Source organism: Diadema setosum, chromosome 13 (genome assembly GCF_964275005.1).
Source record: "Diadema setosum chromosome 13, eeDiaSeto1, whole genome shotgun sequence".
In the NCBI taxonomy this organism is placed as follows: Eukaryota; Metazoa; Echinodermata; class Echinoidea; order Diadematoida; family Diadematidae; genus Diadema; species Diadema setosum.
In genome coordinates, this window is record NC_092697.1 from 38,532,704 (window position 1) to 38,550,852 (window position 18,149).

The 18,149-nt window shown below is 39.4% G+C and overlaps 1 protein-coding gene across 1 annotated transcript in view; it reads left to right on the plus strand.

The window, feature by feature from the left end:
* Positions 1-6,847: 6,847 nt before the first annotated feature.
* The window catches only part of LOC140236711 (protein O-linked-mannose beta-1,2-N-acetylglucosaminyltransferase 1-like), a 160,170-nt gene continuing 148,868 nt past the window's right edge, over positions 6,848-18,149 (plus strand). Inside the window, exon 1 of the mRNA XM_072316634.1 lies at positions 6,848-6,911. The gene's annotated coding sequence lies outside the window, so the exon portion shown is untranslated. The remainder of the gene's footprint in view (positions 6,912-18,149) is intronic.

The window sequence follows — 18,149 nt, forward strand, 5'->3', positions numbered from 1 at the left end:
GTAAAGATTAGAAAAATAATGTATGCAAGAACAAGAAAAACAATCCAAAATGAGGAAAATATATAGGCCTAGACCTGTGCCAATGTTGCTTCCTACATTTTAATGTGATGTAGGCCTAAAGTGATTGATTAATTGACAAGTGCTGGAACTTGATTGTGTACAATGAAAAAACACACACTGATACTTTGTGAGAGTTAGACTGTTTGTACGGTACATAAATGAAGATCCAAGGCTGTTTAATATATGAGAGGAGAATATTGAATGCATTATGTGTATTACACAAGCTGTGTCGGCCATGCAGCAGAATTGTTAGTTGTGGAAAATGAGTGTGCAATTACATTCACCTTGTCTATTGCATCAACCACTGCATGACAGCGAGATGGAGTTATGAAGGAAAATGAACTACAGAGACCCAGTAGACTTCTACTTCATGATCAAGTGTATTAACCCGTTGAGGACGAGTCCCAAGTATATTCGGACAAGTGTCTATGGGAAATGTGCGTTGTAGCAAAATCAGTCCGTCCTCAACGGTATCAATGATGGAGGTCTGTCTTGTTAACATGGTGTGCTGTGGCATAGTGGATAAGACTCCCAACTCCCAATCTGAGGACCCGGAATCGAATCCTGCCCAGTTCTTACGTTCTTGGACAAGATGTTTTTACCCACCATGTCCCTCTCGACCCAGGTATATAAATGGGTACCTGGCAACGCCAGGGTACTAGTAATAATAATGGCAGGGCCCTCTGGTAGAGCAGTGGTGACACTGAAGAGGCTACCCTGGATAAAGAAGACATTGTTATGATTATGATTATGATTAAGATTATGATGATGATGATGATCATGATCATTATTATTGTTGTTATTATTATTATTATTATTATTATTATTATTATTATTATTATTATTATTATTATTATTATTATTATTATTATTATCATTATTATTATTATTATTATTATTATTTTAATCCATCACTGTCGGGAACGTGGTTGATCTTGTACAAAGGGAATGTGGATTTCAGAAACTTGTAGGAAGCAGGCAGATTCTGTAAGTCTTTCCAAAGTGTTGGAAGTGTGACAAATATGCCATGTGAAAAAAAAATGGCAGAGAACTCCATTAAGTTTTGACAGGTAATGTGTCTGAACTCTAAAATGCCAAAGAGATGAAATTCAAGTTTGCCAGTGAAAGATGTCAAGCTGGGCTTTGCTAGAGATGGTTATGATTGAATTTTGTTTTTTCATCGAGATGAGATATTTAATAGCTGTCCCTGGGGCCGTTTATGAAATATTAACATTTGTATTCAAGGCTGTTTCTCCATACTTACCAAGTATTATGTTGCATTGTGTGCAATGTTTTAGAGTTATTACAGCCACTGCAGTAGATTATGTGTGTGTCTTACTCCCATGTGTAGACTCCATTAATGTATGACCATGAATACAGTGTAGACTTGTTTCATCTGCATTAATGAGTTTATCATAATTAGCTTCTTTTTTTTTTTTTGCTTAAAAAAGATGCTTAGATGAGTGAGCAATTTTTGTTGAGTAGCATGTACATTTTTTTTTGCATGTAACAAAACAAAACTAGTGTAAGATAAAAGTTATTGTGATGCAAATTAATAAAACAGTCATTATAAAAATCAAATTAATTTTCATTCGTGTCAGTTAGAAACTTTTATAAGGTTATTGTCGAACTACTGTCGGAAGTGGTAAGCTGCCATACAATGTACGTTTGAATGAAGTTGCTTAGCTGTTAATGTGGAACATAGCAGTCTGACAAACAAACATACATCCTTGCCTGGGACAACTAAATTGACAATTGGGCAGGTAAAACAAATTGGAGCTTTTCTACTCAAAAATGTGATCTACATGTTGGTACACTTGCCCAAATACCAATTTGGATAAGTTGGGAAAATGTTCTTAATACAGTCCCCTTCCCTAGTGCTGATGTCACATGTAGCTCAGGAATTCTTGTATGGATGCATACTCATCTACCCCTCTCTGCTAATCTCCACGCAGTGGTGCTATGAGTCATGATAAGCATTTATCTTATGAAAGGATTAATCCCCTCTATGCAGCAAACAGTCCCACAAGGCGTGTCTTCATCAGCCCGAAGTTTCAAGATAGCGCGCTATCTTGCGGTTACCAAACTAGTCCGATGTCAAAATAGCGCGCTATCTGTGTAGTGAAGACGCAGATAGCGCGCTATTTGATCGGGAAAATTTCCCCCAAAATCTTGGTCTAGTTCGTCAACTAGAGCGCTAAGTCGTGAAATAGCGCGCTATCTTGGGTGCGTCTCCATCAGCCCGAAATTTTCTCGATCCCTCCACGCTTCTGGTTAGCCAGCTGGCAATGGAAAGCGCATTTACAAGCAGCTAGTGATTGTGTACCATAGTACATTACACGCACGGTGTATTCAAGGATCACATGTGTGTACTATAGGCCTACTGTTGTTGTCATCTTTAAAACCAGGGAGGTTATTTCTCTCACCTCCCTATTAAAACTCAGTGCCGTGCATGCTAGCTGGGTTTTGTTTTGTTTTGTTTGTTTGTTTGTTTGGTTTTTTTTTGTAAACTTCTTCTTCTGGTCCACTCTATTCATACCTTAGCTGAAGATTCTTGCAGATTGTGTGCATTTTGGATTTGTTTAAACATTGCAATTCGTTAATTTCATATAAGATGCCTCACTGGACAGAAGAAACAGTAGCATTATTAATACCCCTTTGGAGAGAATTTGCTGTACTGCTCACCTCCCTGGTTGTAGAATCGTACATACGGTGATATAGGAGATTTTGAGCGGGGAAATCCACTTTCGAACCGCGAGCCAGGCAGAGTAATATTGCAAAGTGCGCATGCGTCAATTTTCGGACTAATTTCCCGAAGCAGGCTGTTCGAGCTGATGAAGACGCACATTCGCTGTATGGGGCTATTTTCTAAGATCGCAAAATGTCCCGCTAGTTTGAACTTCGGGCTGATGAAGACACGCCTAATGATAGCCTTTTGTCAGGGTGATGATGCAAGAATGGCTTCTAATACCCAGCCATAGTGGAATTTCAATCGATATTTGAAGGGTCAAGATCCGGTGGGACGTGACGCTTCATTATGCCCACCTGCTGATGCCAATTTTAGGAAAAGAAAAAGAGGGTATAGTAATCAATGTATCTGGTATCATTGTCTCCTATCTCGCGTCGAAATCTCACGGGGGACAATTGAGTGATTAGCCCTTCTCTGCTGGTGCTAATTGACCACTGACACTCACTCCACTGACCATGGGTGTGGACTGGCCCACCACACATACATTGTCACCAACCAGCTATCTTCATGGTTTTTGGTTCTTATTTTATGCCACTTGGTGCATCGACCATCTTTTTAAAATGATGAACCCCTATTAGGAATTATTATTCCTATATTAACACTTATTGTTGTATGCTTCATTAATACAGCCTTTAATTCTTTAATACAGCCTGCATGGAATCTATGTTGTGTAATTGTGGGAGGAGGGAAGGAGAAGTGTGGGGGAGAGGGTGTCATTAATCAAAGTGTTTTCATCTACATTATACTATGTACAACTTTCATCTTTGAAATTTTCTACCAGTAAAATACACAGCACCAAATCCCTGTGCTCCCTACAGCAGAAATACCCGCATCTGTCAGAAAAGAATTATCATGTTCAGTGAAAATCTAAATAATTGCTGTACAGCAATCATTTTCATACTGTATTTTTCCAGGTATCCCGCTATTTTTCATTTCTGAATATACCTGTGGGATAAACTATAAACAAAGGGACTGCAGAGATGTTCCATACTTAACCTGCTTTTAGAGGAAATTAGAGAGGAGATTTAGTGCTACAGAAGTACATCTTTTCATGTAAACGATGTAAGTCTGTTTATATGTCATACTTAAATTATGTCTGCAGTGGGTAATCAAGAACGTTCTTATATCAAGTCTGTCGTAGGCAAAATAACAACATGTTATTTACTCAGAGAAAGAGGGGCAAGAGTTCTTCAAAGTCAAACAAAATGTTACTTCAAATATCAAATTGTTTTTTATTCATTTTGTACTTTGATATTTTCAACAGTAGCATATATGACAAAACGTTTGTATACTTAGCTGCATAGCTCACACCTTGTGAAGTATAAAGTACATGGTAGAGTGATGTAGCTACCACAACCAGTCACACCCAGTCAATTAGAGGGGGCTCAAAGGAATCATCCTATGATTGGATCCTAAAGCCGCTGCAGGTGTTGACTCTCGATTCCTCTCTTTAATAAGGTGGTTCTGGTGTGGTATAAACCCCACAGTGAGAGACCCAAAGCCCTCTTCAGTAAACCTCCAAACAGTGGCATTGTGGGATTGACTTCTTTGATCATTGTACTACATCCTAGCAGCCATTATGCAATCCTTTTGTGTTCATCAGTTCTCTGGTCCTTTCAGGCCATCCGTTTTTGGACTGAATTGGGAAGCACTTGACTTGACACTTACAACTCTGCCACTAGTAGAGCTGGATGGGGAGTGGGGTTTTGAAGTTTCTCTGAATGCTGGATTGTGGTTAACTTTAGTTTAATCACGCAGTTGCCAAACTTGAAGTTTAGGTCGAAAACTTAACTGTTGATGTTTAGTTCCACTTGTGAATTCATGAAGCGGGTTCACACATGCACCTAAACTTTAAGTTACAACTTACGAGTGAATCCCGCTCGATGATTATACCGAAAGTGCAGAGTCTTCGCTATGACCTTATGCCTATACAAAATAGCGCAGTTGGAGGTTGACTCAGAAGTGAACGAGAAGTAGGTTCACACTATCTCACAAACTTGTTGATTATTGTGTGCTCACAGTGCTACCCACCCCCCGTGGCTGTTGGATAGCACGTAAACGCTAAGATGTCTCGTGGTTCTAATCATTGACTAAACTTTAAGATTGCTGACTTTCGAGTGCGTCCACACAGTGCTTAAAGGTCCAGTTTACCTTTGGGAACGGTGATTTAAAAAATTTTCAAGATATCACCTTTGATGCATATGTGTACATCTGTTTTATCACAAAACATCCTAAGATATGAAATTTTCGCAATAAATCCTAAAATATAAGGATATATCTGTATTTTTCTCGATAAACCATAACTGTAGACGGTTTAGTCTGGAAGCATTCTTATTATAACAGCTATTGTTCACATTTTGTGTATTTAAAAATACTTAACATTGATTATATGGATTCAAATTTTTACCGTGGTTGTTTCTATCCCTAACTCACATTTTAGAACTATTTTAAAGCACTAATGGCGGGTTTTAGTTTCATCTGCAAATGGTAAATTATGCCTTTAAGTACAAGCTAATCATCGAGAGTTAAGTTTTCAACCTAAACTTAAAGTTCAGGAACAGCGTGTGAACCTAACTTTTTTGCTTGCTCTCATTCCCATTCTGAATTTTGAAATTGATGCAGCTTCAAGTATTAAATTCTGATTGATGTTGAGATCTCAGGGTAGGGATGATATTAGTGGGGGTGGGGAAGAAGTGGAGGAGGTGGGATTCTAAAGGGGGTTACGGGTATGCCTTCTGGGGAGGGATAGGATTGCTGAGGGTACTGTAAATCCAGAAGCATTCGTGGCATGAAACTTTTGCAAATTGGAGCCGATGACCTTTTTTTATTGTGTAGACAAGAACTGTCACGAAGCTTGGTTCCTTGTTTTCATGTTTCATGTTATTAAGTTATTGCGATAAAGGATGTAGAACGGGACAGGGATGAAAAGAAACAGATTGATATCAAACATGGAAAGAGGATGAAAACATGTCCTGACTACTTCATGATACACCCATGGAATCAAACAATGAATTTGATTTTGTCGGAGGAGATTTGATCATAAGAACTGGATTCTGAGTTACAATCGCATTGATGATTCCTTTGAGTTATGGACGTTTTGAAAAATGGTTTTCATGTGCTCAGCCATGTTTCACTTGAAGACAGCTTGGGTTAATGATGTTTTGTTGCCTGAAACCATGTTTGAACAGGCTGGATGTGGGTTTCATTGAAAACATTCCTCATCGGGGCTGTCAAAATAACGGTGGTACATGAATGTCAAACAAAGCTGTAGGAGGACTGTCTCTAGTAGTGACATCACCATAGCAACCTTTGGCTAGTGGTGGGGGGGGGGGGAGGGGAAGGACATTTCTGTTTGGGATTGGGAATGTTTGGAAATCAATAGAAATGTGTTAACTTTGATGCCCACCTGGGTCATTGCACCATTGATTATTTGTGACATAACTCACACATGTGTCTGCTTCCAAATGCCAATATGATTGAACACTTAAAAAAAAAAATCTCTGCTTTGTAATATTTTCGTCGTGTTGAAGTTCATGATTTCATAAATTATAATCTTTTATTGATGTAAAGTATTTCTCATGTAAGAATTGTCAAGGCTCCAATTAAGATTTTATGTAGCATTACATCTGTAACTTGCCCTCTGAAAGTTTTTGTGCAAATATTTTAGCGGTTTACATTTTTGGACATTCGATCTAAGGAATATCGATCTGAAATTATATCTCATCTTCTAGTCTTTCCGTTTGATTCAACCCGTTGAGGACGAGTGCTGAGCATACTCCGGCAGGTGTCTACAGTGCATATTGTAGCAAAATCAACCTGTATTCAACAGGTTTTATGCCTCTCAGAAGTCTTTTCAAGTAATCAGAATTGAGGATTCATCAAATGAGGTACATTGTATACTATGTTTGACATCTGACACAAATGTAATAGCACAATATGAATCATGTTTCTTTCCTTATCTTTTCAACCGTAGGTTTGAGGGACAACCCTTGAATTGACAGTGATTGTGCGTTGTTTGGTTAAAAGGAAAGGAAACATTTGGATTCTGCGAGTTCCAGTCTACATCCAGCACTGAGGGTTAATCTGATCTGGTTTCCAACAGGTAAGAAGATCTCTCCATTGCTCTCTTCTATGACTTGGCCATGATAATGTGCTTTATAACATTAGCAACATTAATGCACACCTAGAATTAATGGTGTTCGAAAATTGATTTTTACAAACAATGTGAAAACTGTTCATTCTTGTGCATGGACACATGGAATGATGTGTGTAGTAAAGCCTCTTTAGGTTTCCCAACTTCTGTCTGGAATGAATTCTAACACAAGTAGCCTCATACTTATCCCTTTTTACTCTTGTGATGGCTGCTGTTGGTGACACCAAGCACTCTGATCTTTGAAATTTGATGATTTCCCAGCAAAATTTTAAAGGTTCTAAGACATCATGTACAAACCTCCGTAGTTTGTTACAAGTTTTGTTTATTTAAAAATTTGAGTGAGTGGTATCAGACAATAGTGAATCAAATTGCATTTACAATTTTTTTTAAAACATATTATATGTCCAGTGGTTAGTCATCGGTTCACAAATAAATTTGTACTCTATACACATCCTTTAATCAGTCAATCATTAGTTCAGAATCAACTCTGTACTATGGAAATGTCCTTAGGAGTCAATCAGTGGTATTCAACACACATCATACATGTCTAGTTCTGTGTTTGTAGGCAGCTGAGTGAGGAACAGTAAGTGATAGCCAGAATTTTGTGATAATTTTGTTCTTTTTCATTTTCAACCCTTTTCTGCACCCATCTATTGGAAAGGTTATTTTTGTTTGTGGTTTATGATTTTTTTTTTCTCAAAAAAGCAGTAAATCATGAGGAAGTGCACTCCGTTGGTCTGTATCGCTTAGATTCTCTTGGAGTAGACAAGGTTATGAAAATAGCCAAAGGAAAAAAAAAATGTATTTTTGAATTAAGTTCTGGAAACCAGCTGTGAAAATTGATGTTTTGGCCTCACTATCTAATTGAACAATCAAACCTCTTTGGATAGAGGTTGTACACCTTGTTCCTGTGGTGTAGCTATTGTATTTGCTTGCATTCATTCAGGACAAAGCACATTTCCTGAGTTCTGCCCGAGTGCGTGAAACCAGCTGTGTGAAATTATATACAAGTATTACGATTTTGATTCGACAACCAGAAACCTCCTTTTCATGAAATCTGTTCAGATCATTCCCCTTTTCTTGTGGCTGGTGCGTTGTCTAGCTTTCATAAAGCCGTACTCATTAATTTCACAGATGTGTCGTATTGGGCTGTGAAAAAGATCTTTTTGGGTTGAATGAGCTAGATAATGATCATCTCAGATTTGCCCAGGTCTGAACTAAATGCTGGATTGAGATTTCTATTCAGGGAAGGGAAGCTTGGATGTTGCAGTATACTAGGAATATATGAGTAAAAGGATACAACATATGCCTGTAAAGGAAACAGCATGGAAGTCAAGATATAGATTTGATTACAGGAAGAAAGGGGACGGTAAGATAAAGAAGTAACAAGTAATGTCCTCAGGAAATTCTATCCTAAAGATGCAAATCCTATGTGAAGCTTGATGCAAATTTTGTTTTGCAGAATAATACATTCAAACTTTTTTTTTTTTTCTACATGGCATTGTAATTATTTATTTGATAGATTTTATTTCCCATTTTGAACAAAAACGTATAGTTTGCAAAATCTGTATATTGATTCCTTTCACAGCTTTAATGAGAGATTACAAAATGTGAATAAATAAAATGACAAGTAAATGGCCTTCATCCAATGAAAGTAATACAGGTGTTTGATTTTGATAGATAAACAGATTTTGACTGGTATTGGCAAGCCGGGACCATGCAACATGAAACAACCTAGCAGTGAATTTTTTTTTGTTATTATCAGGAGATCTCTCCTCTTTTCCATATTGACCAATCAGAATCACGTTTGATCGGATTAAAATTGATGTCTCATTGTGGAGCATAAATCTGTAGTCTGAGGATTTTGCATGTTGCCATGTAGAAAGGAAGCATCAAAAGTGTATTTCTTGTAGAAGTGGAAGAAAAAATGTAAAAATAATATCAATGTATTGCTCAGAATGCAGGCATTATAAAAGACAAGAGATGGAAGCATTTTGAAAAGGGTATTTACATTAAAAAAAAAATGATTAGAAAAAATTTGCAGCGTTTGGATGTAATATTCACGTGAGAAAAACCAGAATCTCTCCGATGTTGTGGCATGTGCCTGGAATATTTGGGATTTTGATAAATAGTGCACATGCGCAACTTTCTGCTGTGTTTTGAGTGTAGTGAGAATGGAATAAAACTGAAGAGCTGCAGAGCGAAACTTACGCTAGCAGAAAAAAAAGAGGAATTAAACTGTGGAATGTTGAAAAACTTTGCTTCTTAGGAGGGATATTCAGTACTGTTTTTTAGCTCATATACCGGTAATGGCATAGCAACATTTGGCAAAAAAAATGGAATGTGCAGAAAACTATGTTTGTTTGTTTGATGTTGTTTTATTTTTTGGAGGCAGTGTAAATGTTCGTAATGACCAGTGGAGCCAAATAAAAAGCAGGAGACATTAGGCCCGTTCACACACAAGGGAAAAAGTGAGATTTAAAAATCAATTTTCTTATCGTGATCAAAATTTCAAAATTTTTTCCTGTGTGGACAGAAAAATGTCACTAATTTTCGTGATCCTAATCGCGATCCAACTCGCACTATTAGTGTGATTTTTCAGAAAAATCGCGATTATTTTGCCAAGCGTCGTGTGTGTGAGCGCGATCGAGATTTGGAAATCGGTATTTTTAATCCCATCGTTCGTAGCGCGTGCGAAACTCTATTGGGACCGCGGGGTCAGTCTTCGGTCATGCAAGTTTTGCGCATGTGCAATTTGGCCACTGATCGTTCTTTCCTTGCTGCGAAGTACGATTTTCCCTGTGTATGAACGGTCGAAAAAAAAAAATCGAAATTTGGATCGCGATTGTAATTTCAATTTTCGTTGTGTGTGAACGGGCCTACTGTGTATCAGATTCTTGGCTGATAACCTTGGAGAAACCGATGTGGCGGTTGAGAGAGAAGTAAATGGTGAGGCTGAGCATGCGGAACAGCAGAGTGGGGGAATATTGCAAGCAGATCGGATGGGTAACCGAGACTGGAGAAGAGAAACAATAGTCTTGTCAGGCCGCGTAGATGAGGATTCTTTACGACAGAGATTGAGTGGAAGACACACAGGTAGTGATAGGTTGGACGTCATAAAACTGCACAAGCATCCAGTATCTCACAGACTGCAATAGAGAGCGAGAAAGATAGACATAGAGATAAAGAGTCTTAGAGATCTCTCGAAAGAGATAGTAAAGGAAAGAGAAAGTTTGAGATAGACAGATAGGTAGATAGAGAGAGAGAGAGAGAGAGTGAGAGAAGGAAAGAAAGGGAGATGAAGGGAAACAAGGTTTGGAATTTTCTATTTAGTGTCTAGAAGACAAGAACCTTTTGGCATCAATATGGACACACCTTAGGCACTGGAGGAAAATAGGAACCTGAATAGGATCTTGTGCAAGGTGCGAGAATTGTAAGGAGAGTAAAACACAAACCGAACAGACAGACGGAAAAGGGCAAACGTATCCGTCTCAATTCATCTCCCTCTTCGAATCCCTCTCCTGCACTTTGTCGCTGCGTGGCATTGTTACGCCGTAAATTGTGCAGATGGAGCAATCCGCGGATAGCGCGATTGATTATCGCTACTGGCTCTCTCCTTCATTTCTTCTCCGCAAACAACGTGGAGAAACTGTGGCTGGGACTCCGCTTGAGGAAATTTGGGAAGGGCCGAGGATTGGTGCCCAGGTCTTTCTCCTACAAACTTGAGAAGGTGAAAGAGAATAAGTCTTTAGTTGAAGCATGGTTAGAGGAGTTGAGTGTGACCCATATAGGGTTAGATGGAAGGAGAGAGGGCTCAAAGATTCAGGTGGAGGGTGGAAATGTACAGACCTGTGCTGATATAAATCCTTTCCATACTGAATTCGGAAATGCCAATAGACTTAATACACAGGCCACCAGGTTCCCGTATGGAACGGGGTAAAGGAAATTTAAACAAAAAAAAAAAATCATGAAGGGAAAGCGTCTTTTTGTTTACTGTTGTCAGAAAAGCACAAGTTTGCATCCACAATTTTTGTATGTGCACTTTTATTTTATTTATCTATTTATTTTTTTTAAAGGAAACTACTGGAAACTGTACTAGGAAACTGCCTTGGCTAAAAAAGGGAAAGATATCGTAGAAAGGTGGTTGTGAAACATTTCACTTACAGTGTAGACCACCTACTTTTTGTATGCTAGTGCTCCTGTGACTGCTGTAAAACCAGAAATTTTGCAGTTATGAAAATTTTGTCAGGAGCGAAGAATCGTGAAGCTAGTAAAATTCACACAGAAAGTTTTGTCCACACAATGCACTGACTGCCACTAGCAATTTGCGAGTTTCATCCTGAGAATGTTTTACAGGTTTTACAGTATTCAGCTCATACAGTGGAGATGGGGGTTCACAAATCATCCCCTCTCAGCCAAATACTGTATGAACCTGGGGTCGTTTCATGAAAGTCTTATGAGAGACTTTATGCTCATAAGACACACATATGAGAGACTTCGTGAAATAGCTACATATTATCATGACCGACTTTGGCCATTCTAGGATAATTCATATTTAAGGCTTTTATGTGATGACTTCATGAAACGGACCACTGGTGGTACCAGTCTCCTTTAGTACACCAGTTTGCTGCAATACACTGCCAGTCTGCGTGAGTTCTTTTGCCAGAGAGCGAATGGCCTGCCTGGCCTGCCTGGCTTCAGTGTGGGCAAACCAATCATCTTGGGAATCTCGGGAGTAATGGCAATCTGTTGCAAATCAATCATGCCAGGCTCTGCCTACAAATAACATAAATAGACAGCTAGGAAAATACCAGCGGTGATGCCAAGTGGGGTCAGCCTTTGGAGTGGGACTAGCCTCAAACTCTGTGGCCTTGGCTACACAAGCAGGAATGCCTCGTTCTAATCTGATGATGTTGTATGGATATTCTTTATTATGTGTGTTAATCCTTCAATGTGCTATTTTGTCATGGGGGAAGGGGGGTTGTATCCATTTCGTGAAAATGACACATTCATGAAAAATGTCTGGAATGTGTAAATGACTACAAAGTACTTGAATAGCTCCCACTGTGCATGCTGTACACAGGATGAATTTGCTCCGCAAGCAAGAAGTGTACGTTAGGTAATTGTAAAAAAAAATTGGGGAAGAAATTAAAAAAACGCATGTAATTTGTAAGTAGTATGTGCATCTGAAAAAATGAATTGAGAAACAATGGCGTTTCTGTCTGTGCAGGTATGGAAGTTACTGTACCTGTGGTGTAATCCTTAAAAAACAAAACATAACATGGATCTGATGAACGTTAAGAACCAAAGTTAATATGCATGATGTACACAAATGATTGATATTCTAACCATGTTACACATGTCATGTTTGAATAGAGGACATAATTAGTAGACCATTTTGCTTATTGATATTCTGTGAGCTTAGCATTAAAAGGGCATTAACACTGAAACATGTTTGGAGTAAGTGCCTTTTTAGCTCTCACATCACATCCATGATGTTTAGCATGCTGTTGAAGCAGCACCCTATTTCCTGGAAGCCACTAAACATGTAATTACTTTGACTTCGCAGGACATCCCCGAAGATAATTTTAAAAGTGCTGCAACAGGACTCATGAATGATTCATATGTTCTCATTATGTATTCACCACAGGTCCCTTCTAAGGCTAATCTCTCGGCCAGGAGGCAACCCCCCCCCCCCCAAGCCATCCCAGAGAGCAATGAGTAATTCTGCATGTACTTGTATCTATCACCCATGATGTATCAGGGTTAATACTGAATAGAGACAGTGTCGGTCAGCAGTGGTTGGTAGAATTAGTCAAAGTCATGATGAAAGAATTAGTATGAAAGATTCTTTTTGTCTGTGATGTGGTTAAAATGAGTTAACTACACATGTAAATTCATGGCTGCAGTGAAGAATTATCTGTAATTCAATTCTCTTACTTGGAATTACATCTGCGTAGTCCTGTGTCAGAGGAAGGTATGAAGAACCTCTTGACACAAAGTGCCCAGATAATATTTATAAAATGATTATTTATTATGTGATGGCGCATCAAAACTGTGTAGGCCAATTTGGGTCTGAATGTGCAGTCTACAGCATTATATCGGCTCCAGTTTTTGTTAGTAGTAATATTTGGTAACCCCAAAGCCCTTGCAAATCGGATTTGATTCATTTATTATCAGCCAGTCCCTTATCGCTCCCATTCTAGACCAACCGGCAAGCTTACAGGATTATGTCTGGTATGCTGTCCTTTTCAGCAGGTTGGGATGAATGTTTAACATTCTTCCTGCAGGGGACCGGGAGACTTCATCCAAAGAAATGGAGATTGGAAGAAACGGATTAGCATTTTTTAGCAGAATTTCTCTTCAGGAAAATTTTAATTCAATACTTTGCAGAGGCAAATATCTCTTCATGTGAAGGATACTTCTTTCTATGAATTGTTGCAGAAAAATACACAAATTTTCATGAATGCAATGGCTACTTTTTAGCTCACCTGAGCCAAAGGCTCAAGTGAGCTATTGCGATCGCCCTTCGTCCGGCGTCCGTCGTGCGTCGTGCGTCGTCCGTCGTGCGTCGTCCGTCGTGCGTCGTCCGTCGTGCGTAAACTTTTACATTTTTATCTTCTTCTTGAAAACCCCAAGACCGATTTTCATCAAACTTGGCAGGTAGCATCCCTAGGGGGTTAGGAACTCAATTTGTTAAAATGGGCACCATGCCCCACCCAGGGGGCCCCCAGGGGGGCCCAAACCCCCCAAAATTAAGGAATCTGTAAAAATCTTCTTCTCTAGAACCAGAAGTGATAGAGCTAAGTTAATACTATGAGTTAGTACATTGATGACTGTAGTTTCAAGTTTGTTCATGGCAGAATCAGGGGTGCCCCCCTTGGGACCCAGGGGAGGGGGGTGGGGAGGGGTCCTAATGGGGCCTAAATTATACATTTTCATCTTCTTCTTGAGAACCCCATGACCAATTTTCACCAAACTTGGCAGGTAGTATCCCTAGGGTGTTAGGATCTCAATTTGTTAAAATGGGCACCATGCCCCACCCAGGGGCCCCAGCGGGGCCAAACCCCCCAAAATGAAGGAATCTTTAAAAATCTTCTCTAGAATCAGAAGTTATAGAGCTAAGATAATACTATGAGTGAGTACATTAATGACTGTAGTTTCAAGTTTGTTCATAGCAAATCCAGGGGTGCCCCTCTTGGGGGCAGGGGGGGGGGGGGGGTTGGGAAGGTCCAAATGGGGGCCTGAATTGTACATTTTCATCTTCTTCCTGAAAACCTCATGATGGATTTTCGTCAAACTTGGCAGGTAGCATCCCTAGGGGGTCAGGATCTCGATTTATCAAAATGGGCACCATGTCCCACCCAGAGGGCCCCAGGGGGCCCCCAATCCCCCCAAATGAAGGAATCTTTAAAAATTTCGGCCCTTATTGTACATTTTCATCTTCTACTTGAGAAGCCTGGTCAAATTTTAGTAGAGCTGTGAATAATTTAGATTAGTGACTGCGTGAAAGGTGAACTTGCGATACTCAGGTGAGCGCTAGACCCGCGGGTCTCTTGTTTATAGAAGTTTTGCTGGATGTGAATGATATGCCCTGACCATGATAACATGCTAGCATGTTTCACAAGCCTTATGTATAAACTGTATTTGCAACTACCAAGTACGGTATGCTGTATTATTGCAACCACTTCAGAGTGTGGATTGGTACATGTGTTCCTTTGCCTGGTAGAAACATCATTAGTCACCGCAGACAGAACAGATAGTAATTTATACAGGACAAACTTCAAAAGTTGAAACAAATGTTGCCATAAATCATGTCTCAGGTAGGCAAGGAGGCCACCTGAAGCGATAGGTTGATCGATGACCTCAGTTGTAGCCTCGAAGACCAGGTCATGCAGTCATTGGTGCCATCTAATCTCGTGGCCCCTATTATCTGTTTAGTCTACTCACTGAGGTAATTGTTTCTTATCTGACGTGCAGCGGAGGGTGTCCTAGTAATAGCCAAGGAGGATTTGGTCTTGGTTAGCCAGGCACATTAGTTTGGGCTGGGTGATGACAGGGACAGGGAGGTAAGGCCGGCAAGCTTTAACACCACCGTGATGCCAAGCTGCCAAGCTGTGGTTACAAAAATGCATTCGTCATGATCTAAATGTCACAAGATGAACATAGAAGGGCGGAATTGTGCACCAGGTTCTGCTACCAACTCATCAATGCCCCCCTTCCAATTCCCCTCCACTCATTTTTTGTCGACACTTCTGCAAGGATTCCGTTGTCAGTTTCACTTGTCATTTACATCTTATCAAGTTTATATCAAAGAGTTTTAGATCTATGGTGAAAGTGTGAAGTGTGATTGCAAGCTCATAACTATACCAATAACTTTTGTGTTGAAACCCTCGCAAACATTACAAAGCTGTGGGAAATGATGAACAAAGGTATAGAAAACACTAATATGATTTGTTGAAAATTTAACAATCTTCGGTCTGTGTCGTAAGACAGAAGACATCTTCAGAGATCTTGTGTTATATGTGCCTGAAGTCAGGTCCAGTCAAGAGGTTCAGTGTCATACTGAAACTTAAGCTATGGAGCATTATTTGTATTGTTTTTCTATGGTTGATAATCACAACAGTCCCATATATTGGTATTTGTGTTAGCATTATACCCATAGCGTATGTTTGTACATGACCTACAGTAAGCACCTGTTATAGGCCCTACATCATCAAGTCTACATCATCAAGTCTACAGGTGGAACAATATGGGTTTCCACGGTCACACATTCAGAAGAGAATATACCTACTGGCCTGGTTGAGCAGAATTTGTATGGCATATTTAAAAAAACAAAACAAACCAATAATCTAGGTGGTAATGATTGCACAAGTACATGTATCTTACCATTCAGTTAGGATAAACTATGCTGAACTCCTGCAACCATATTATGAAAAAGTCTTTGTTTTCCATGTCAGAATGGAGAAATATAAACAAAGCATCCAAATGTTCCATTGATTTTCTTCCAGTTGCTTCATTGCTGATCCTTATTCAAATTCATATGTGTATGATACTGCTGAGTGCAGGTGCTGTTTATACATACTGTAGTACATGATTTACATTGTAACATGGACTGTAATGTTACCTCACAGACACTCCCTTACATCACTCCACACATTCCAGAAATGAGAGAGGGGAGGGGATGAGGTTGAGTTTATGAGCAGTGCTTGTTATATAGTGTGTCAGCTGCTAGAGGTGAGGTTGTCCTGGATGATGAACAATGTCAGTTTGTGGGATGAGGTATTGCCTTGCTGTGGGGGTTAAAGGTCAAGCTAAGGTGAGCTTGCAGCAAGTAAGGTGAACCAAGGTGTGAAGAGTGGGTGATTGCTACATGGTAGTCTTCCTTCAAGACAATTCCAGCATTCACCATACTTGCTCTACTGTGTTGATAATGAAGGGAGCTCAATTAAACGAAGGGGGTACTGGACTCGCCTATTACCTCCTTGATTAAAGTGGACGAGTGGAATCAATTCTGCATCCTCTTCACTTCGCAAGTGAATCCATTAGGGCCTACTCTTTGTGTAAGGGTCAGGATTTTGTACCATGATGATGTTATACCAGAGGTAGTAGGTTTGAAGGGCTCCTATCCAAAAGCAACAAAAAAAAAAAAAAAAAAAAACTTGCTTCAATAATTGTTTGCAATGATAGTAATTATTGTAGTGACAGCCAGAATTCCATGGTTTCTTTCTATGCTTGGCCATTGCACTAGAATTTGAAGTTATTGTTACAGTAAGTCATATCCTACTGAGACAGAATTTTATCAAGAAGTTCAATGTAACCATGTGCCTTTAGTATTAATGAGCTTGTTGATAAGAGATATTCATATTCGAAAGTAATCAGAAAATGTACAATTATGATACGCTGAGGAAAAATGTAATGTATTAATACAAAATGGCAGACAGACAAGAAATAAGTGTGTGAGAGCTTTCTCAAAAGGTGAACATAAAGTATGTAGACTGTAAGAAGCAGAAAGCAATAGGCCTAATGCTGAAGTTAAATTGCAGAAAAGAATAGATTTTCCAGAAAGAAAGAAAGGTAAGAAAGAAAGCCAAATATAGGATTTTGGAAGGGGTTAACTAAGATGACAGAGAGATTTGAAGAGGTAAAAAAAAAGTGTTAATGGAGTTGAGGAGGAAGTAATGCCTTACACTTTTGTGTCAAGCGAAGATCTTTGCATTATGTTCCGTTCAGTTTTTTCTTCCCCCAAACAATGTGTTTTATGTACCATGAAACCCTATGGATAGCTCTTATTCTTGGTGTATAAGCACCAAGGTGCCATCTCTGTGTAGCTATTCTTCCCTCCCATTTTCTCGCCCTCAATAAGAAGGAAACGGCAGACAAGCTCAGACATAAACAAGAGAGAGATACCCCGTAGTGGTTGTGGTGTGGTACTGAGAGGGCAACGTTCACACCTATGCTGCTTTGTTGTTCCCTACCAGCGAGTCTGAGTAAGACCAAACCGATGTTGACATGCAGTGTAAACAGCCATTGTTTGGGAGTTGGATTGTTGTGGTTGTCTAACCCCGATGAGTCATGACCTTAATGCTTCTGTAGGACATGTACCTGTGACTCCTTGGTCAATCCTGTAATGGAATGAATCTTCATTGCTTGACACTCATAACTTTTTCACTGATGGCCCATTTGAGTCACTAAAATGTTTAGATTTTAGATTTTGGTGGCCCTAAAAAGAAATTTAGTGGCCCAACATAAAGGAAATAAAACAATTTTGAATTTTAGCTTCTTGATCAGGCCAGCAAAGAATGACCTTTTTGGAAATTTTATGAATCAACATCAATTTTTAGTGGCCCTTGGCCACCATGCCACCGGGCCACCGGGCCACCGGGCCACTGGACCACCACTAATGTCAAACCCTTATCTTGGATACAATTCTTGAATTAGCACTGGACCTTTTTCAGTTGAGGCTTGGTGAACTTGCTGTGCATCTTGCAAAGTATTTCTCTTCTTTATGTTTTTAGAGGTCAGACTATGGCTATAAACAGTATGTCTCCTAACAATTCACTATCTACTTGTAAAAATATTTTCCATGCCTTGACTTATTTTGTGACAATTTTTGCTATCATTTCATTATCACCCAACTGTGAGCCAGAATCAAGATAATTAAAAAGGTGCTGCATGTGCCTCTGT